The sequence below is a fragment of the Nycticebus coucang genome, chromosome 13 (assembly GCF_027406575.1).
Source record: "Nycticebus coucang isolate mNycCou1 chromosome 13, mNycCou1.pri, whole genome shotgun sequence".
Taxonomy (NCBI): domain Eukaryota; kingdom Metazoa; phylum Chordata; class Mammalia; order Primates; family Lorisidae; genus Nycticebus; species Nycticebus coucang.
The window spans coordinates 44,863,933-44,887,058 of NC_069792.1; positions in this window are offsets into that span (position 1 = coordinate 44,863,933).

Here is a 23,126-nt window from a genome sequence, read left to right on the forward strand (position 1 = left end):
ATAACAGCATACATTTCTACTAGCAGTATATGAGTTCCCTTTTCTGTACATTTTCACCAATACTTGCTATCTTTTTCATTTGCCATCCTACTTGGGATGATAATTTTCAAAATATTATGTGGTGACTTACAGTTTCAGCTATGATATGTAAATAACCTGAGAAATCATCATTCTCATGCTCACAGAAAGAAAAGAGGCTGAACAAATTAAAAAATCAACAACAACTTTTCCAGGATATATCAGAGAATGGTTTGCCAGGAAACTCCCTCACCCAAGGGGGGAAAAAAAATCTAGAGACAAAGGTGAATCTAGGGTCACAGCAGAGATCTGCTTTTCTAGAAAAGAACCCTCTGCTGATAAAACACTGGCAGTGACACTTGCATGCTAATTTTGGTGAATTACTGGAGACTAAGTTGGCACAGTGTGAGAATGAGATAGTCCTGACTGGGACTACAGTCTTGAGGGAAGCTCAGTTTCATGTTATCTCCAGGAATCTCACCAGATCTCAAAGTGAAGATCTAGGAAAGATCTCTTTACACTCTGCCAGGGAGAGGATAAGAGTGATCCTTCTAAAATACACCTAGAGTACTCTGAATAAGAATCCTTAGAAAGTTAAGAGAGGCACTGGAGGAATTTGGTGACATGTGAGAAATTTCTGTACTCTGATATAAAAAATTATTAAAGTTCAATTCTTAACCAAATTAACATAAATCCTCTCACTAAGGAACTATTTCATAAGTTCCTACTACCAATATTTTATGTCTGGCTTTCAACAAAAGTATTACAAGGAATACTAAAAGAAAACACAAAGACAAAGTTGAGACAAGGACAAAGTTGGTCTTAGAACAAGACCAAGAGAAAGGAGGGAGGGGTGAGGGAAAGGAAGAGCAGAGAGGAAAGTGGGGTGGGGTCTTGGTGTGTGCAAGACACCTTTGCGGGGCAAGATACGATTGCAAGAGGAACTTTGCCTAACAAATGCAATAAGTGTAACCTGGTTTCTTATACCCTCAATGAATCCCCAACAACAACAACAAAAAGAACAAGACCAAGATATGTCACAGATGTTGGAATGATCAGATAAGAATTTTTTTTTTTTTTTTTTTTTTTGTGGTTTTTGGCCGGGGCTGGGTTTGAACCCACCACCTCCAGCATATGGGACAGGCGCCCTACTCCTTGAGCCACAGGCACCACCCAAGAAATTTTAAATGACTATGATTCATATCTAAAGAGCTCTAAAGAAAAAAGTAGACACCATGGAAAAATTGATGAGTAATTTAAGGACAATATGAAAACTTTAAAAAAGAATCTAAAGAAAATATCAGAAATTAAAATCATTGTAAATGGAAATGTAGAATGCCTTCGATGGGCTTATGAGTAGTCTGGACCCTGTCCAGGAAAGAATCAGTGAGCTTGAAGATAGATCAATGGAAACTTTACAATCGGAAATGCCATGAGTGCTATACTATATCAAGTGTATTCTGGTGGGAGAACAAAAAGTCAATATATAATTGACATATAATATGAATTTAGTAGATTAAAGGTGGCTGAAAATTCTCTGATGTTCTTCCCATCAAGAGGTAGAATCTATGTTTGTTCCTTTTGAATCTGGGTAGGTGGTGTGATTACCTGACTAAATAAGGTAGAAGTCGTATTTATCAGTTTCTAGGCCCAGATATTAAGAGAAGAGCAGCTTAAATTTATTGTCACTCTCAAAACTTCACTTCCATTATGTGAGGATGCTCAAGTAGCACTCCAGTAGGACCCATGTGGAGAGGAGCCAAGGCCCCCAGATAATAACCTTGGCAGAACTCCCAAACCACAGCAAAATTCAATTGACCAGGCATGTAGTGAGTCTTCTGAATTTTAAGGTGATTCATTACACAGAAAAAGTCAAGCAGAACAATGAGTATGTGCTAGACTGTATGAAGTACAGCACATTACAGGGTCATAAGAAAAGTCTTCTGGAAGTTATTCTTGAGCTGAAAAAGAAAGATGACTACGATTTAGCCAGAAGAGTTGAAGATGTGTTTTCCAGTCAAAAAAGCTAAGCAGGACAAACTTAGAAGCACATAAAAAAGATGAAAGCTCTTATTTTTGTTAGAGAAAAGGGTATTATGTGGAATCCTTTATTTAATAACATATTATTGAAATACAGAATTAGGGAGAAAATAAGAATTAACAGATAAGAATTTTTAAAGGGCCTTTATTGGTAATTTCTAATTTTCTAATGGCCTTTATTATTAATTTATAATGAAGTACTAGGTCTGGTGTACTTCATTACAAATTTTTACATAGAGAAGGGTTGGTCTATAAAAAAGAGGAGTTTGAAAGCTTTAATCACCTTGGCTTTAGGATTGGGGAAAATAAGAGTGATTACTTCAGTTTTCTTTTTTCATCCTCATTACAATCAAGTTCATGCTCAAATAGAAGAACTGTAGTAGAAACATGCAAATGGATACAGTGAGAGTCAGAGACCTAAAATGTGATTATGGGGATTATGTGGAGATCTAAAAGAGGAGGGCTACAATATATTTGGAGAAACACTTTCAATAAACAGTTTTATGTATTAACAGGCAATGGAGCAACAGCAGCTATGACTGGGAGCTGTTAGATGAGTTTGGAAAAGCACCTTTTATATACTTTCTGATTTTCTATGCCCAACACATGGCATGGTAAGACTCCAGAAATAAGTGTGATCCACTGAATCAAGAGGCCTTGATCAGTTTTAAGAGAAATTATTTGAAACTTAGAAATTAAAGAAAGGGATCACTGCTGCCTTCATGATGTTATACTTAAGAATAATCTAACATGCCTACCCAAAGATTATGTAATACTCTAAGAGTACATCATCTTCATTATATTATTTACTCTTTATTAGGTTCCAGACTTAGTAAATTTATATGTTTAATTGTCAGTTTTCCTGAGTAGAAAAGATATCCACAATAGTTATACTTCCATTATACAGAAGAATGAGGAAAAATTTTTACCTATTAGAAAACATATTTCAGCATTTTTATTGAATGCCTATATTAATTTCCATTTCTTGAATTCTCCTTTCAATGAGCTTTACCATCTTGCTGATTCTCTCACTAAGTTAAAAACATTTTAAACACACATTCACCATATATTTGTGATGTGTATGAGAATTATATTTTTAATTCATTGAAGATTATACTTTGATGACACTGAGAAAGTCCTAAGATCACGATGATGAAGATAAAATGAGTGAGGAGTTAATAGTTGAAGACCAATGGTTAGAAACAGAAAATACATCTTTGGATAATAGCTCTCCCTTGACCACCCATAAATACATAAATAAATGAATAAACAAACTTTATAAGACCACCACTAACCAAGAAAAATATTAGATTACTTTCTTTGTAGCAGAGAGTAGTACGATCACATAAACCATAAAGTTTTGAAACCCCCCCCCCACCATGCTTGCAAATGCTATCTTGAATATAAGCATAACAAAACTCTTAAGGACTTAATATTTGGGAGAACTGTGAAAGGACTGAGTCATCAGAAGAAACTGCTTAAATTACTGAACTGAAATGAGAAGTGAGCCAGATTTAATTTTCTTAAGTTATCTAGCCAGGGGTGGTGATGCCTATCAGTTTATTACATCAGTTATAGAAAAGTTAACTTCACATTTTCTTTGTTTATCTGAACAGTGAATGGTTTTGTGATATAACAGAAAAAAACATATGGAGAAATAATGATAAGTCTCAACTAAAGGGTATAAAAAATAAGCTTAACATAAGCATTAGCTAATTCAAATAAAAAATATTCATTGAGCACACACACTTGACATTGTTGTTTGTTCTGTACTATGAAGATTAATGAAAGCATTTGCTTTCAACTAAGGAAATGTTTTATAGGAGATGCCCATGTGAATGACGAAATTCATATGCAGTACACAAATAGAATTATGTATAAAGCAGACAATGAAGAGTGATTCTTTTTCCTGGTAGAATTGTGAGCAAAGGCTTCCTCAACAAGGTGATATAGAAGCTGTATTTTGTAAAATGAATAAACATAATTGTACAAAATTAGGGCAAAGAGTAAGGAGACAACATAAAACATGGAGTGTCACCAATACTAGGATACATTCTCCCAGTGACTATTGCTCTCTAACAAGTCCTGGGTACTTCAAAGAAAACAAAGGGCTTTTGATTCATAGCAATCTAGAAGTTCTATGAGTCACCACAGTGACTACTCTCTCTGGAGGAAACTTTCACAAACAATTTTGCCTTCAATAGACTCTACTCACTCCTGTTTACTTCTCTAATCTTGGGCACAGCCTCCATTAAAGGATAGGAAGAAAGGTTTTTCGTAAACAGCACATCCAGTTACCATTAAGTTTTTGTCATCACTGTGCTCAGGAGCATACATTGAATATGAACAGACCCTCATATATGTATCAGTATGGCTAGGTTACTTTAAAAAGTAACATTTGGCATTTGTTGTATCACACCAAGATTGGACCAGTATATAAATATGGACTTTGGGTGACAGTGATATATCAATGTAGGTTCATTGATTCTAACAAGGGTACCACTCTGCTATGGGATTTTGATATTTGGGGAGGCTGTATGTGCATGGGATCAGGAATTATTTAGGAACTCTCTATTCTTTCCATTTAATTTTGCTGTGACCTTAAAACTACTCTGAAAAGTAAAATCTATTTAAAAAACACATAAGATGAAAAAGAGATAGAAAAAAAGAATAGAGAACAAATAGTAGGAACATGTAAAGCAATTACTTGAGGCAATCAAGAGAAGAAAATAGCAAGAAAGTAATTAAAATAATTAGCAAATCAATGCAGATGATGGATCCATGTCACTTGTCTCCACCATTCAGAGTCAGATTGGAAGGAAAGCACCACATGGGACAGAAGACCAGATTTCTTTCAAATCCCACATAGTCCTTCCGCAGTGGGTTACATACAGAATGGGATGAAGAAGAAACAAATACGGAAGCAGAGCTCTCCTCTCATAGTCAGTTTTCAACTTTTTAAAATTTTATGTCTAAAGCTCTTGTTCTAACTTTATGGCCCTAAAGCATCCTTGAACCTGATCAATATGATCAGTCTTTATCCTTGGGGTGAAAGAAGTAAGAAGCTACTAGAAGAATAGCATTTGAGAGAATGTTGGCTTTTGGAGATGCTGCAATAGTTCCTCCACCAACTACCCACAGAGGCTTATGTAGGATTCTGCTCTGATAAATTGGTTTGAAGCATTGAGAGCCAGAGAATTTCTTTGGGTTTCCTAAACTTCTTTTCAATTACCTTTATCATCCTATAATTTAAATGAAAAAAACAACAAATGCAAACAATAAAAATGCATTTTCTTACCAAAGTCTAGCAGGGGTTCTCAAACTACAGCCCTCGGGCCACATGAGGCGGCGTGATTGTATTTGTTCCCGTTTTGTTTTTTTACTTCAAAATAAGATATGTGCAATGTGCATAGGAATTTGTTCACAGTTCTTTTTATAAACTATAGTCCGGCCCTCCAACGTTCTGAGGGGCAGTGAACTGGCCCCCTGTTTAAAAAGTTTGAGGATTCCTGGGACCAATACAAAGCTGAATATCCTTTTGTCTGGGTCTCAATCGAGTACCTCTTTGGCTTACTCAGGACAAAATGCCCAACTATGTAAAAAGCTGACACAGGGTCCTGTGCCACTGATTAAGTGAAAACCTCAATACAAAGAAGCAATCCACCTAGGCAAGCCTTGCAAAAGTGCCAGTCCTATGGACACAAGGCTTTCAACTTCTTTGTACCTCATGTAAACAGTTCCTCCCAGCCCAGTTCCTCCCTTCTGATCAGATGCTGGCCTTGCTTCATGTCTTTGAGCTACTACAGAGCAAAAGAATTTAACCTCTGACCTCCCACTGGGTGAACAGTCTAGAGGTGATAGTCTTAAATTATATCACTGGCTCCTCAAGAAATATTCTTATCATTTAGGTGCATAATTATATCATCATAAAAAAGCTACATGTCTTTAATTTATTTAGTTGAAATTTTTAAATGTTTGTTAAGTTTTACATTTTTCTAAAGTTTACTGTGGCTTTTAAGAAAAAGTTAAAATATAAAAACATATTGCCTTGTTATTTGCAATTTCATTAGTTTCCAAGTTTTTTGCGAGTCTAAGGGTAATATTGTAGAGTCTTAATTTGCAGCATTATTACCTCATGTTTTTCAAGTTATTTTTCTGCATAAGCCAATAGGCTAAATTTTCTAGAAATGAGAATTTCTAAAATCATAATGACTATGGCATCTTACTTCATTTTTACTGTAATTATCTGCTGCTATATTGGCTCAGAGGAGGTAGCACTGCAAACACAGACATAGATTCCTTTAATTTTAATAAGTATAATTCTCATACTTACCAACATTTTATTAACTTAATAAATATAAAATGTAGCATTTATTAATATTTTTGATGAGAATACAAATTTAAACTATAAAGCATTTTTACATATAATAACAATTAGAAATTTTAAATTTCTGAACTTATATTCATTACAGAAGTTCAAGAATATGTCTCCCAAAATATTCCTTTTGGAAAATAATGAAATACTGTGATGTGTTTGCTCCCAAAAAATCAGATTTGATGTGGGCTTTAATAATCCTTAGAATTCACTGATTTGTATGCTGGCTTTACTTCCAAATCAACCTATGAGCTTTTTTCCTCTCTAGTTGACATCACTAATGGTACACTCAGCCCCTGTGCTCTTGTTCTCTTTGCACATAAAAATGAAAGGGATTGGAATAAAACTCTAGGGGGAAAATTGTTGTTAGAGAAATTACGTAATTTTTTTTAGCATTTTACTAAGCTCAAAATAATAATACAAGTTGAGTTTTTCATCTTCTGGGGAAATGTGTAGCTTTCAACATTTTCTCAAAGAAATTTAATTCACAGCTTAGGAAAAGAAAATCTTCAACTATTTCATATTTTATTACTTTTATCTATAAAATGAGACTAATAATTTATCACAGAAGGTTAGTGCTCATCCAATTTCATGGGGTTATTGGTTCATATCACAGATGTAAAAATGCAAGTGTTGGTTATTTCATCTTTTCTAAAAATACAAGCCACTGTAAGTCAGAGTAATGGCGTTTGGCTTATCTCTCAAACACAAATAGAACTTGGCGAGCACTGATGCATTTAAGAATAAAGGTGCCAATTTCTTATGTAAATGGTTAATGTTATTATTGTCTTCTTTCCATTGCATTCCCTCCAAATAAAATATTTCCAATAGTTACCAGAGTACTGTTCTTTAATTAAAAACTATAGGTACTATTTCTTTACACCCATACCTTTAAAGATTAATTTATTAATTAATTTATTTACAGAAAAAGATGGTCCTTAAGAATGATAATAGAATCCTACCAATTCGTATTTTATTTAATGCAATTTATTTTATTAATAATTTCTAAAGACTAGGCTGGAAATAGATATGAATTAGTATGCATGTAATAGATAGGAATATGATATGCATACCATATTTATAATAATAAATAAAATTTAATGTAATTATTATAGCATATTAATAGCAATCTTTATTAGGCACTTGCTCTCTTCCCTTCAATATGATGATTTCCCTTTCACATTGTTGTAAAGTGTTTCCATTCCTCACAATCATTAATCCCTCTCTTCCTGACTACATTTTTCTGTAGGTGGAAATCTCTTCACTCACTGATTTGGGCTTGGCTATACAACTTCTTGACTAACTCCATGTGAACAAATACCATGGTGTGCCACGTCCCAACAGAAGTGTTACAAATATATTCATGTTGTTTTCTCCACCTCTCTTACTCCTAATCTGGATAGTGACACATGATTTGCATCTGAGCCAAGATGAACTAACCTGAACAGAAAGGTTTGTTGGTTTATTTATTTATTTTTAATGTTAGTCCCGGGTATTTCAGACTGCTTGTTGCTCCAACAAAAATTAAATGAGATAGAGATTAGTCCTAGAAGTTAGACGATGACAAAACAAGTATTTCTAAAATATATGTATATGTCTCTTAATTTGGACTGAGCATTTGGTATATGGTGTACCAGGGCGACAGAACTAGAATAATTTGAAAGATAAGAAAATATATCTAATAAGCTTGCAGCTTTCGACAAAGACTTTTCTTTTTAAAAATGTCAGTATTCATTAGCGCTTTTGATATGGTTCTACAAGAAAGAGATTAGCTCAGAAAAGGATTACCTTGATTATAAGCAGAAATAAATTCACAAAAGGAAAATGTATGGATCTTTTCAAAGTTGAAAAATGCATCCATTTTTTTCTTCCTCCGCAAAGTCCTCAGTGATGTGGTAGACTCAGGACAAAGTTCAAACCATGGGCATGCCTTGGGAGGAAGCAAAGATTCAGCCAAGGATGCATATGATCTCTAAACTACTAAGGTCTATAAAAGAATTAATATAATTCCAGGAAATACTTTTAGCTGGAAAAGCAGTGTGAACTAAAATAAAATCTTAAGGCTCCCCATCAGCAACTGACTGACTGGGCCCTTTCTTAGCCAAAGGCTATCCCTAAAACTGAATTGTAAGCCCCAAAGAGGAGATCAGACATATCTCATCAGGCGCCCCTCCCCTTCTTAGAGATGTTCTCTGTCACACATTAACAGGCCTCAAGCTATTCAGGACTTGCAAGTTCTCAATATGCATAACAAACCATTGAGTCCCTTGGATACTTTGTCTCTAATTAACAGACAGTTTATCTTAAGCATTTCCTTTTCACTGACTCCTGGTCTTTTAGACAAAGCCTAACTCTTTCAGCCAATTGTCAGCTAAAGAATCTTTAAACCCATCTATCCCCTGTCAGTTCCCCTGCTTCTAGATCACCCACATTTTGGAGCCAAAGCAATGTATGTTTTCTTCATATTGATGTATAACCTCATCTGTATTTCCTGTCTCCCTAAACTATACAAAGCCAAAGCATAATACCCACCACCACTAGTGCATTTGCTCAAGTCTTATTGGGTGTCGTGGACCTCAAATTTGGCTCAGAAGAAACCTTTTACAATTATTTTACAGAGTATAGCTTCTTTTCCGTCAACAGTGGCTTAAAATAAAAAAATCAGGGGTGCATCGCAGAAGCACAGCAAACTTCAAAAACATGTACATAAGGCAAATATGTCTTAAAAACTATTAATATGGCTATTATCACCTGACTGTGACTCAAATCAAATAAATACAAATTACAGAAGTGCTGAAGTGCTGCTAGCTTGGATTTAATAGAGACTGAGACTGAGATTTAAAATAATCCTTGAACATCCACTTCTTTAAAGACAGTAAGTAGGCTGGAAAGGTTACTCAGTGATTGAAAAGGATATATTCTCTAACAAACTCCTTAGATGTAGACAAAGAGGGTATAAAAAGGCAGGGCTGCCAAGGAGAACAGAATCCATAGAGAATAATGAAGTGGGAGTTCCTGTCAGGGGCAAATTAAACATCATTTCTTACCTTATCATAGGGAATCATTTAGTTAGTGTGCAGTAGGACTTCAGAATTTCTAAGACCAATAATTGTTTGCTTGTTTTTTTTGTCAAAATGGGGGTGCTTGTTTCTTATGTTGAAAGACTTGGGGCAGGACCCCCCACTCTGCCCTGAGCTCTGACGACCCCAAACAACCGCAAGAAATGGCGCTTGATGCAAATAGCAAGAGGATTTTATTCCAGCATGCTGGGGCTTGACTCACAACTCTTTTAGGAGCCGAGGAGTCAAGCCCTGAACAGCAGTTTTTACAAGCTTATAAAGGCAAAAACCAAGTAGGGAGGAGTAGCAGACATAGCAGGGGCTTTAGGGAGGGGTAGCAGACATAGCAGGGGCTTTAGGGAGGGGTAGGAGACATAGCAGGGGCTTTAGGGAGGGGTAGCAGACATAGGGGCTTTTCCAGATAAGAAGAACTCTGGTTCATTACTCATCTGTCTTAAGACAAGATCAGCAGTTAAACATTTGCTTAGCTTTTTTCTTTCAGAACCAGTTACTGGTTATCTCCTTCAGCTCGGGGCTATTTCCTAGGACAGTTACAAAAGGTCACATTCTTATGGTAGGGGGCGAGGGGTGCTGCTACATATCTGGTCCCCCCCCTTTTTGGATTTGGTAGTACTTTCCTTCAATGTCACCATTTTACTATTTTGTGTTGGATTTACAGAGCACTAAAAACAGAAAAGACCTTCACCTGAAGGGTATGCAGATCAAGATTGTAGACTTGAGGCTGATGGAGTGACTGGATAAGACTTTTTTTTTTAAGAAAAAAAGAGCAAAGTTCAAGGGATAGAGAATAGATAAGACTTTTAAGATGTAATGCAAGAGGGGCGAATATCTGTGCATGTGTGTGTGGTGAGAGACATAAATGTTTGTAAACAAAAGTATAGACTGTGATAAAATGTACTATTTGTTAACCATAATTTAATCATTTCCTATCCTTTGCAATGGTTCTTTATAAGAGGAACATCCCTTGCTGTGCCATCAGATTTAACCATTCAACTTACTTTGGCCATTAAATGTGAGTAGTCAGGATGTATGCCAACTCCCAATGGAGTACATGTGGTTGACTCCAACTTACTTGTTTCTGTCTTCACTATGAAAAAAGAATTTGCGGGAGAGACAAGATGGCGGACTGAAGCCAGCTTTCAACAAAGGCTCCCGTCCAGAAGGAGAGTTAAGGGACAGGAATTTAGTAAGTATCCTGGTGGACTTGAGCCTCACCAAGAGAGAAGGCTGAAGAACGCACATCAACAACGCTGAGGCAAGTTGTGATCACAAGGACGCAAACAAAAGGTACAAAATCCACCACCAAGCGGACGGGAGTCCCCCTCCCCCATGAGACCGGCTCTGTAGCCCCACAATTGAACAAGTGGGCAGAAATTAAAGCCCCTCCCACTACACTCCACGGGAGAGACCTTCTAAAAACTGGACCTACCTCCCCTACTGGGGTGCCGTGGCGTTCTCCTGCCGGACATAGGGCTGAATAAAACTTTGGGAATCCTTTGCCGGCAACCCTGAATCCCCGGCGCTCCCCTCCCGCCCACTGAGGTCTGGAGGCCTGTCCCCCAGGACTTCGGATCCTTGGGTGATTTCTCAAGGGGAGTGGACAGTCCCCGAGTTGCGTCTGGTCAGCATTGACTCTGAGGCGCGCCGAGTGAGGAGAGGGCACCGGGCTGAGGGGGAGTCACGCCTCGCGGCACTTCCCTGCGGTGCAGTGCACCAACCCTCCCCGGGCATACGGGGCCCAAGACTGAATCAGACTCTGGCCTCCCCGCTGAGAGCTGAGAACCCCTACTCTCACTCGGGGTCTGAGGGCCTATCCCCCAGGAGTTCGGCTCCTTGGGTGATTTCTCGAGGGGAGTGCACAGTGCCTGAGCTGCGTCAGGTCAGCGCTGACTCTGGGATACGTGAGCGAGGAGAGGGCACTCCGCTGAGGGGAAATCAAGCCTTGGCGGCACTTCCCTGCAGTGCAGTGCAGGAGCCCTCCCCGGGCACAAGACTGAATCAGACTCTGGCCTCCCCGCTGAGAGCTGAGAGCCCCTACTCTCACTCGGGGTCTGAGGGCCTATCCCTCCGGAGTTCGGCTCCTTGGGTGATTTCTCGAGGGGAGTGCACAGTGCCGGAGCTGCGTCAGGTCAGCGCTGACTCTGGGACACGTGAGCGAGGAGAGGGCACTCCGCTGAGGGGAAATCAAGCCTTGGCGGCACTTCCCTGCGGTGCAGTGCAGGAGCCCTCCCCGGACCGTAGTATTGCGTGAAACTGAATGAAACTCTAGCTTCCCCCCGCCCCACTCCCAATCCGGGTCTGGGCGCCCATCCCCCAAGAGTTCTGATTCTTGGGGGATCTCTTAAGGGGTGTGGACCCAGCACAAACTGCGGCCGCTCAGTGCTGACTCTGGGGCGCGGGACAGAGGAGAAAAGGGTCGCCTGAGTGCCCACACCAGAGCAGCAGTTCCCTGGAGGTAGATCAACAGCCGTTTTTTCTTTAACGGCAGAACGCTCACTTCTGGATATTCTGAGGCCACACCCCCTGTCTCCCTGGGCAACCAGTGGAGGCCACCTGTGTCACGACTCACAAACCCAGAAGCCTCCAGGGCGGGGCCGACCCAGAGAGGTGTTCAGACGCAATTCTCCAGCAGCAAAGACGTTTGAACTCAAAACAGCCCGTCTCCTGTAGGCGACGACAGGAACAGAGACAGAACCTCACAAAGTTGTCTGTTCTGTTCTGTTCTGTTAGCAGCATCCATCAGGGACGGGGCTAAGCCTGAGTGAACACCTCCTTCCCATCACCTGCATCAAACACTCAAAGATGTCAGGCCCCATCTCCTCCTGCTAGATAGCGGCAGTCTGCGGGGGCCTGGCAGACTTCCTCGCGATTCAGGCAGGTGCAAACCCCTGGAGTGTCTGTTCACTGCAGGCAACTGGGTTAGCCATCTGCAGAGATACCAGTGACTGGGTCCGACGGAGGGGCAAAGTGGGGAAGGAGACGTTAACCTTCCCAGACTGCTCTGTTTGCGGGGTGGCTCCTCCTGACTCCACGCTGCACTGGAGTGAGCTGTCTCAGAGGAGTCACCAGGCCCCTGTGATCCAGTTCCCAGAGACCTCTTGAACCCTTCCACCTGAGACAAGTGCCGATTGAGACAGTTGATTCGGACCTTTTGAACTGGGCTAATAGACTGAGGACTTTTCAGGTGGTGCCCTGGGTGTGCGATTGTAGGAAGGTTTGATTCTCCTTTTCCAACTGGGGCCAGAGGTGGGCAGGCGGGGTGACTTAATTGCTGATTTTTCCACACAGCTGAGACTTCAAGCCAGAGTAGAAGTTGCAATAGGATAGAACAGAAACCAGCTGAAAACAAGACAGAACCACTTTGCTCCACCACACCAGACAGGGCCCCAGTTTCTCAGGCCACAACACTGTACGGGCCCTCGATAAAACCCCAGGGGAAAAACCAAAGGGAGTAAACCATGGGGCGGAATCAGCGGAAAAACTCTGGTAACATGAATAACCAGAATAGATCAACCCCCCCAAGAAAAGATACGGCAGATGTGATTGAAGATCCCATTCATAAACAACTGGCTGAGATGTCAGAAGTCGAATTCAGAATTTGGTTTGCAGACAAGATTAATAAAATGGAATTAGGAATTCGTGGAGAAATTCAAAAACTGTCTCAAGAATTTAACGAATTTAAAGACAAAACCACCAAAGACTTAGACACACTGAAACAAGAACTTACAGCCCTCAAAGATATGAAAAATACAGTAGAATCCCTCAGTAACAGAATGGAGCAAGCAGAAGAAAGGATTTCTGACATTGAAGATAAAGTCTTCGAACGCTCCCAATCTCTCAAAGAGGAAGAGAAATGGAGAGCAAAAACGGATCACTCACTCAGAGAGCTCTCAGATAATTCGAAAAAACATAACATAAGGGTTATAGGAATTTCGGAGGCTGATGACATGGCAGCCAAGGGCACAGAGGCCCTTCTACATGAAATTATGAAAGAAAATTTTCCAGACATGCCTAGAGAATCTGAAATTCAGATAGCAGACAGCTTCAGAACCCCAGCACGATTCAACCCCAAAAAGCCATCTCCCAGACATATCATAATTAGCTTCACTAAAGTTAACATGAAAGAGAAGATTCTCAAAGCAGCCCGGCGAAAGAAAACTATAACGTACAAAGGTAAGAATATTAGAATAACTGCAGATCTCTCTGCTGAAACTTTTCAAGCAAGAAGAGGCTGGTCATCAACTTTTAATCTCCTAAAGCAAAAAAACTTTCAACCCAGGATCTTGTATCCAGCTAAACTGAGTTTCATCTATGATGGAGAAATTAAATACTTCAATGACATTCATATGTTGAAAAAATTTGCCATAAGTAAACCAGCTCTTCAGGATGTTCTCAGACCTATCCTCCACAATGACCAACCCAATCCTATACCACAAAAGTAAACTCACTCAGAAACTTCGGATCAAACTCCAACTTCCACACTGGCGAAAGGATTAAAAATGTCCACTGGACCTTTGAAAAACTCGATACCCAAAATTCCACCAGACTTATCCTTACTCTCCATCAATGTGAATGGCTTAAACTGTCCTCTAAAGAGGCATAGGTTAGCTGACTGGATACAAAAACTTAAGCCAGATATTTGTTGCATACAAGAGTCACATCTCAACTTAAAAGACAAATACAGACTCAGGGTGAAAGGATGGTCATCCATATTTCAGGCAAATGGTAATCAGAAAAAAGCAGGTGTTGCAATTTTATTTGCAGATACAGTAGGCTTTAAACCATCAAAAGTAAGGAAGGACAAGAATGGTCACTTCATATTTGTTAAGGGTAATACTCAATATGACGAGATCTCAATTATTAATATCTATGCACCCAACCAGAATGCACCTCAATTTATAAGAGAAACTCTAACAGACATGAGTAACTTGATTTCCTCCAGCTCCATAATCGTTGGAGATTTCAACACTCCCTTGGCAGTGTTGGATCGATCCTCCAGAAAGAAGCTGAGCAAAGAAATCTTAGATTTAAACCTAACCATCCAATATTTAGATTTAGCAGACATCTACAGAACATTTCATCCCAACAAAACTGAATACACATACTTCTCATCAGCCCACGGAACTTACTCCAAAATTGATCACATTTTAGGTCACAAGTCTAACCTCAGTAAATTTAAAGGAATAGAAATTATTCCGTGCATCTTCTCGGACCATCATGGAATAAAACTTGAATTGAGTAACAACAGGAATCTGCATACCCATACAAAAACATGGAAGTTAAATAACCTTATGCTGAATGATAGCTGGGTCAGAGATGAGATTAAGAAAGAAATCACCAATTTTTTGGAACAAAATGACAATGAAGACACAAGCTATCAGAACCTCTGGGACACCGCAAAGGCAGTTCTAAGAGGGAAATTTATAGCACTGCAAGCCTTCCTCAAGAGAACGGAAAGAGAGGAAGTTAACAACTTAATGGGACATCTCACGCAACTGGAAAAGGAAGAACATTCCAACCCCAAACCCAGTAGAAGAAAAGAAATAACCAAAATTAGAGCAGAATTAAATGAAATTGAAAACAAAAGAATAATACAACAGATCAATAAATCAAAAAGCTGGTTTTTTGAAAAGGTCAATAAAATAGATAAACCTCTGGCCAACCTAATCAGGAAAAAAAGAGTAAAATCTCTAATATCATCAATCAGAAACAACAAAGACAAAATAACCACAGACTCATCAGAAATCCAAAAAATCCTTAATGAATATTACAAGAAACTTTATTCTCAGAAATATGAAAATCTGAAGGAAATAGACCGATACTTGGAAGCACGCCACCTTCCAAGACTTAACCAGAATCAAGTGGAAATGTTGAACAGACCCATATCAAGTTCAGAAATAGCATCAACTATACAAAACCTCCCTAAAAAGAAAAGCCCGGGACCAGATGGTTTCACGTCAGAATTCTACCAAACCTTTAAAGAGGAATTAGTACCTATATTACTCAACCTGTTCCAAAATGTAGAAAAAGAAGGAAGACTACCCAAAACGTTCTATGAAGCAAATATCACCCTGATCCCCAAACCAGGAAAAGACCCAACAAGAAAAGAAAATTATAGACCAATATCACTAATGAATATAGATGCAAAAATATTCAACAAGATCCTAACAAACAGAATCCAGCAACACATCAAACAAATTATACATCATGACCAAGTTGGTTTTATCCCAGGGTCTCAAGGCTGGTTCAATATACGTAAATCTATAAATGTAATTCAGCACATAAACAAATTAAAAAACAAAGACCATATGATTCTCTCAATTGATGCAGAAAAAGCTTTTGATAATATCCAGCATCCCTTCATGATCAGAACACTCAAGAAAATTGGTCTAGAAGGGACTTTTCTTAAACTGATAGAGGCTATCTACAGCAAACCCACAGCCAATATCATATTGAATGGAGTTAAATTGGAATCATTTCCACTCAGATCAGGAACCAGACAAGGCTGCCCATTGTCTCCATTGCTTTTCAACATTGTAATGGAAGTTTTAGCCACCGCAATTAGGGAAGAAAAGGCGATCAAGGGTATCCATATAGGGTCAGAAGAGATCAAACTCTCGCTCTTCGCAGATGATATGATTGTGTATCTGGAAAACACTAGGGACTCTACTACAAAACTCCTAGAAGTGATCAAGGAATACAGCAGCGTCTCAGGTTACAAAATCAACATTCATAAATCGGTAGCCTTTATATATACCAACAACAGTCAAATTGAAAAAGCAGTTAAGGACTCTATCCCATTCACAGTAGTGCCAAAGAAGATGAAATATTTGGGAATTTACCTAACAAAAGACGTGAAAGATCTCTATAAAGAGAACTATGAAACTCTAAGAAAAGAAATAGCTGAAAATGTTAACAAATGGAAAAACATACCATGCTCATGGCTAGGAAGAATCAACATTATCAAAATGTCCATACTACCCAAAGCAATATATACTTTCAACGCACTCCCTATTAAAGCTCCACTGTCATATTTTAAAGATCTTGAAAAAACATTACTTCGTTTTATATGGAATCAGAAAAAACCTCGAATAGCCAAGACATTACTCAGAAATAAAAACAAAACAGGAGGAATCACACTACCAGACCTCAGACTTTACTACAAATCGATAGTGATCAAAACAGCATGGTATTGGCACAAAAACAGAGAAGTAGATATCTGGAATAGAATAGAGAACCAAGAGATGAATCCAGCTACTTACCGCTATTTGATTTTTGACAAGCCAATTAAAAACATTCAGTGGGGAAAAGATTCCCTATTTAACAAATGGTGCTGGGTGAACTGGCTGGCAACCTGCAGAAGACTGAAATTAGACCCACACCTTTCACCATTAACTAAGATAGACTCTCATTGGATTAAAGATTTAAACTTAAGACATGAAACTATAAAAATACTAGAGGAGAATGCAGGGAAAACCCTTGAAGAAATTGGTCTGGGTGAGTATTTCATGAGGAGAACCCCCCGGGCAATTGAAGCAGCTTCAAAAATACACTACTGGGACTTGATCAAACTAAAAAGCTTCTGCACAGCTAAGAACACAGTAAGCAGAGCAAGCAGACAGCCCTCAGAATGGGAGAAGATATTTGCAGGGTATAACTCTGACAAAGGTTTAATAACCAGAATCCACAGAGAACTCAAACGCATCAGCAAGAAAAAAACAAGGGATCCCATCGCAGGCTGGGCAAGGGATTTGAAGAGAAACTTCTCTGAAGAAGACAGGCGCACGGCCTTCAGACATATGAAAAAATGCTCATCATCTTTAATCATCAGAGAAATGCAAATCAAAACTACTTTGAGATATCATCTAACTCCAATGAGACTAGCCTATATCACAAAATCTCAAGACCAGAGATGTTGGCGTGGATGCGGAGAAAAGGGAACACTTCTGCACTGCTGGTGGGAATGCAAATTAATACATTCCTTTTGGAGGGATATATGGAGAACACTCAGAGATCTAAAAATAGATCTGCCATTCAATCCTGTAATTCCTCTGCTGGGCATATACCCAGAAGACCAAAAATCACAACATAACAAAGATATTTGTACCAGAATGTTTATTGCAGCCCAATTCATAATTGCTAAGTCATGGAAAAAGCCGAAGTGCCCATCGATCCACGAATGGATTAATAAATTGTGGTATATGTATACCATGGAATACTATGCAGCCTTAAAGAAAGATGGAGACTTTACCTCTTTCATGTTTACATGGATGGAGCTGGAACATATTCTTCTTAGTAAAGTATCCCAAGAATGGAAGAAAAAATATCCAATGTACACAGCCCTACTATGAAACTAATTTGGGACTCTCACATGAAAGCTATAACCCAGCTACAACTTAACAATAGGGGGAAGTGGGAAAGGGTGGGGTGGGTAGAGGGAGGGGAATCGGTGGGATCACACCTGTGGTGCATATTACAGGGGTATTTGCGAAACTTGGTAAATGTAGAATATAAATGTTTTGGCACAGTAACTGAGATAACGCCGGAAAGGCTATGTTAACCACTGGGATAAAAATGTGTCAAATGGTTTATGAAGTGAGTGTATGATGCCCCATAATCATATCATTGTATACACTTATGATTTAATAAAAAAATTTAAAAAAAAAAAAAAAAAAAAAAAAAAAGAAAAAAGAATTTGCTAGTCATGGCAACTCATTCAATCTAGGACAGGACTGAGGACATAGATGAAGCCCAGCAGTGCCTAGGGAAGCCATAGCTGATCTGTGTCCCTCACATACCGTAAATAATACATATTTATGTTTCTTATGATTTTAGAGGTGCTTGGGATTTTGTACCAAAGGTTCATTGATTATTTAAACTGTGTGGTATTATTCATTAACAACAGTTTTTTTTGTTGTTGTTGCTGTTGTTGTTTGTTTTCTTTTTTGTTGTTGGTAAGTTACCTGAGGGTGAGTGGAAAAATAAATACATGAATATATTTCCCGCCATATTTATTATTTTTTTTTTTATTTTTTGTTTTGGCCAAGGCTGGGTTTGAACCCACCACCTCCGGCATATGGGGCCAGCGCCCTACTCCTTTGAGCCAGAGCGCTGCCCACCATTTAAATATATGAAAGGTTATATAGTCTAAAAGGCAGACATGAGTTTCATAGTCAATTCTGAATCTATACCTCTACTTATTCCACTAGGCTGCTCATAGAAACTCAGCATTCTCACAGAAGCTTTTAATATAGGGTTCTCCATTCAGGGCTAGACAATGACCCCTATTTTCCAGGCCTAAGCAAACAGACTTTTTATCTCCACACTGCACTCTCCAAATACAAGCAAGACAGGAAAAAAGCAATTTTTCCAGTATTTCATCTAAGCAGAGACTTTTCCAGAGGTACTCCCTGCCACTTTTGCCCAGAGCTGAAAGGACTACGTTCATTTGTCAATACACTCACCTTTTGCTAATCAACAATGAAATCTGCCATGTGCTAGCCAAATATAATTCTTAAGTTCTTCCTATTTACAAAGCAGTGTATGACCCCTAGACAAAAAGACCCAGGTGGGAGATGTCCCACTTGGGTCTTCCCACCTCTTCCAGAGGTTCTGGTGCCTTTCATTCCTTTACATTCCTTTCTATCTAATAAATCCTATCTTATCACTGATCTGTGTGGTCCACAGGTTCATTCTTCAAATCTCCAATGGTCTTATTGCAGAAAGAAATTTAGCCAACACTTTGGCTTTAACAGATGTTCTTCTCCTGACTATACTGTAGTTGTGCCATAAACAAAATGCCTCACTGGAGAAAATTCTCCACGGGGAAAACTGATGGCCAGACCCTCTTCTAGGATACCCTGCATATGATGAGGACTTAGCTGAATTGGAGGATGATCTTCAGGCCCTCAGAAGAAGTATTATAGAAGTCTTTCCACTGAGGATTAACTGGGCCAAAATGGAATTGTACACTTGAAAGAAAGGAACGTATGTTAAAGCCTTTGTGGAATGCTAATGCAAAAAATGCCCAAGGCACAACGCCCTAAATGGAGAGGCCCATAGCAGAGCAATCTTTTGATTTCCATTTTAAAGCTGGGAAATATTCTTCCTGTTATAGTAACAAATTCAAAATAATGTGGTGAGATGGGTTAGTCAGCCCTTTAGTGGTAGATGAAGGCTACTACCCGATTCTTCAAGAAATGTTTGCAAGAAAACAAGAATAAAGAAGGGATTAGAATCAACAATCTTTACCGTATTCCTCAAGACTTTTAGAAACAGAAATTTGACTCTAGAAGTAACTCAAATTCCATCCACCTTTTTTTTTTTTAACCTACTGCAAAGCCTCTGTCACTCATCTCCAGGACATTTGCAGATCCTGTAAAAAGCCACAACATTGGAAAAGGACCACCCTGAACTTAAGAGAAAGAAAAACTTACATAGCGGTTACTGTAGACATCAGTATTCCCAGAAGGTACATGTTTCTCCTTCTGCAGGGAAATTTCCCATTAAACTCACTGGTTGATGGGGTTATCCAGTCCTCAGTTATACCCCGGAACCCATCATTAAGATTGAAATAGAGGATCATGATCTAGATTTTTTAATTGACCTTCCCTCTTATCTATTCAAAGGATTGATCTTTGTCTAACACCTCTAATTTCATTCAAGCTATTGAAATCTCTGGAAGCCTATGTTACCACCCATTTCCTAAGGGACCCTAATATCCTTAGCACTTCTTAACACTTAACCAAGTTTTTATGGCTTCTGAGTCTTCACCTGAAAAGTTTTTAGATGGAGACATATTATGTAAATTCAATGCTATCATACAATATTTGAAAAGATCATCTTTATTTTCTTGCTCTCAAACCAAACCTCTCTCTACTGTCCTTAAGAAAGACCCATTTTGATTCAAATTCTCTAAAGAGGATCCAAATTAAAAAAAATATATTTTAATTAGACTTTGAGGCTAACGTGCTAAATAGCTTGGACTATTATTGAATGCAGAGCCTGTTCTCATTACCTGGAAAAAAACCCAAATCTTTCCCATCTGCAGCCCTATATCCTTGAGATGTGGGAATAAATTGAAACTATACTAGACTCCCTTTTACACTAGAGGGTTCTTAACTTTATCTCCTCACCCTGGAATATGTATAAACTAATCTTGGCACTGAAAAGGGGAGAAATATTTGATTCAGGAGAAAGTCAAGTCTATCAATTTGTGCAAGATCTAAGAATCATAAACTTTGTTACCTTTCACTATCCCAAATCCCTAACTCAGCCTTCCTCTCTACTGATACAGCCTGGTTAAGAGTAGCTAACTTCTGGTCAGCATTTCTTTTTTCAAAACCATCACACTCCGACTCATAATTTATTTTTACATTTATATTTAAGAGAAGACAACTCACATGGACCCACGGATCCCAAGGTTATTGTGAAGGCACCCTCAGTATTTTCCAAGTCTTCAAAGCTGACTTAGGCTCTATTAGCTTTACCCAGGGCTCTATTATTGTCCATTATGTGGATGCCCCCCTACTTTGTGACAAAATTATACAGGGTGCTCTTTAGACTCCCCAATGCTGTGGAAAGCTCTGACCAAGCAAGGGCACAAGACCTTCAAATCTAAACTTCAAAGGGCACAAACAACTGTAACCTATTTAGGCCACGAAATATCTCAGGACACCCTAAGATGCCTTGAGTCAATTTCATCCATCCCTTCCACAAGAACAAAGAAACAATTATGAAAATTTTTGACAGCTGGTTGTTGCCATCAATAGGTTCTCAATTTTCTGTCATAGCTAAGCCTTTGTATGGTCTCCTCTCAGATTCAACCTCAAAACCCCTTCTTTATGCTCCTCTGAAATACTGGCCTCCTTTGAAGTATTAAAATTAGTAGCATTGTTCACACCCCCAGATCTCAATTTATCCAAATTTGACAAATATTTTTTCAACAATGTTGCCATAATATTGATGGATTTGCTGCCAATTTTCTAGAACAGCTGAAATACATTCTATGGTGTATTTCTCATGCCAGTTACGCTCCTGTGGCATCAGGGCTGCCCATCATGCCTGCGTGCAGTAGACAAGCTGTCACCCTTACACTAGGCTCCCTTGTTAACCTCTATGTTTCTCATGTATCAGCCTTCATACAAGTTCATAAAGCACAGCTTTCTATACAGTGGCACATCAACTATGAACACCTCCTACTAACAAATCCCTATATCATCTGGCATCATTACAGCACCATGAACCTACCTATTCTATTGCCCAAACCTGAGGGTAGAGAGGCCCATTCTATTCTACATGATGGCCTTATAGTCATAGAAGTGGTCTCAAAACCACTTACACACCACTTACACAACCCTTAAATAGCCCAGACTTCTATTTTGTGATGGCTTTTATAAGCGTAATTCTCAGGGAAACATAATAACTGGCTATGCCATAGTTTCCCCCCATGAAAATACTCAAGACATACTCTTTGCCTCCTCTATAATCATCCCAAGTCACTGTACTTACAGCTTATACTGCAGGCTGTACACTGGCAAAAGGGAAACTGTCACTACATACACTCCAAATATGTCTTGGAATCTGCCGTGCTGTTGCTACTATTTAAAAGTCCCATGAATTCCTGACCTCCGCTCATACCACTATTTCCAATGGGCATAAATTTCATCTTCTTACTGAGATTGCTACTGTATATTGCTGGCTACACCAATGAGACTGACACTGTACCTCTGGAGAACAATACATCTAATAAAGCTGCCAAATATGACACCCTAAAACATTTTCCACTTAGTCTACAAGTCTGCTTTTACTTGTGACTGATAATAGTATTAGGCAGTAGTAAATAGTATTAGGCAGTTTATCCCATAAACTGAAAAAGACAAATGGCTATAAAAGTGTGCCAGGCAATTATCAGAAGGATTATACATTGGGACAAATGTACTTTCAATCATCCCTAACTTTTGACCTTTTTCTTGCACTTATTTTCCATCAAATGAAACATATGTGCAAACAAGGAAAGCACAAGGAGCTAAATGGCAATTAGTTTTGTTTCTTCTTTAATCTATAACATTTCTGACCAAATTATTTCCCAGTGGACTATTTGCAAATCTCACCGAAAATTTCCAAGGATAACCAGTATAGCCCAGAAAACTGTCTAAGACCCACATTGCCCTATGCAATGCTCCCAGTGGACCTTATAGATTTATCTCTGGCCTTTGGTTACTCTCACTACAGGTTTAGTATTCCAACTGTGAAAAGCAGAAATACAAAATGCTACAAAATCCCAAACTTTTTGAGCATTGACATGATGCTCAAAGAAAATGCCCACTGGAACATTTTGGGTTTTGGATTTGGAGATTAGGGATGTAGGATACAAATACTCCGGTGTCTAAAATAATCAAAACCTTGAAACATTCCGGGTCTCACCCAAGCATTTTGGATGCACAATATTCATGCTTTGTGACTGTCTGTATATTTATTGAGTGTACTGAGTGGTATCCAAGTAGACATGCCTGTGCCACACTGCAGTAAAGAAACTAATAACTGAAATGAATCTTAATTTTTGCATTACTCTATAGATTTAATCAGAATTAGGAACTCATTCTACAGCAGAA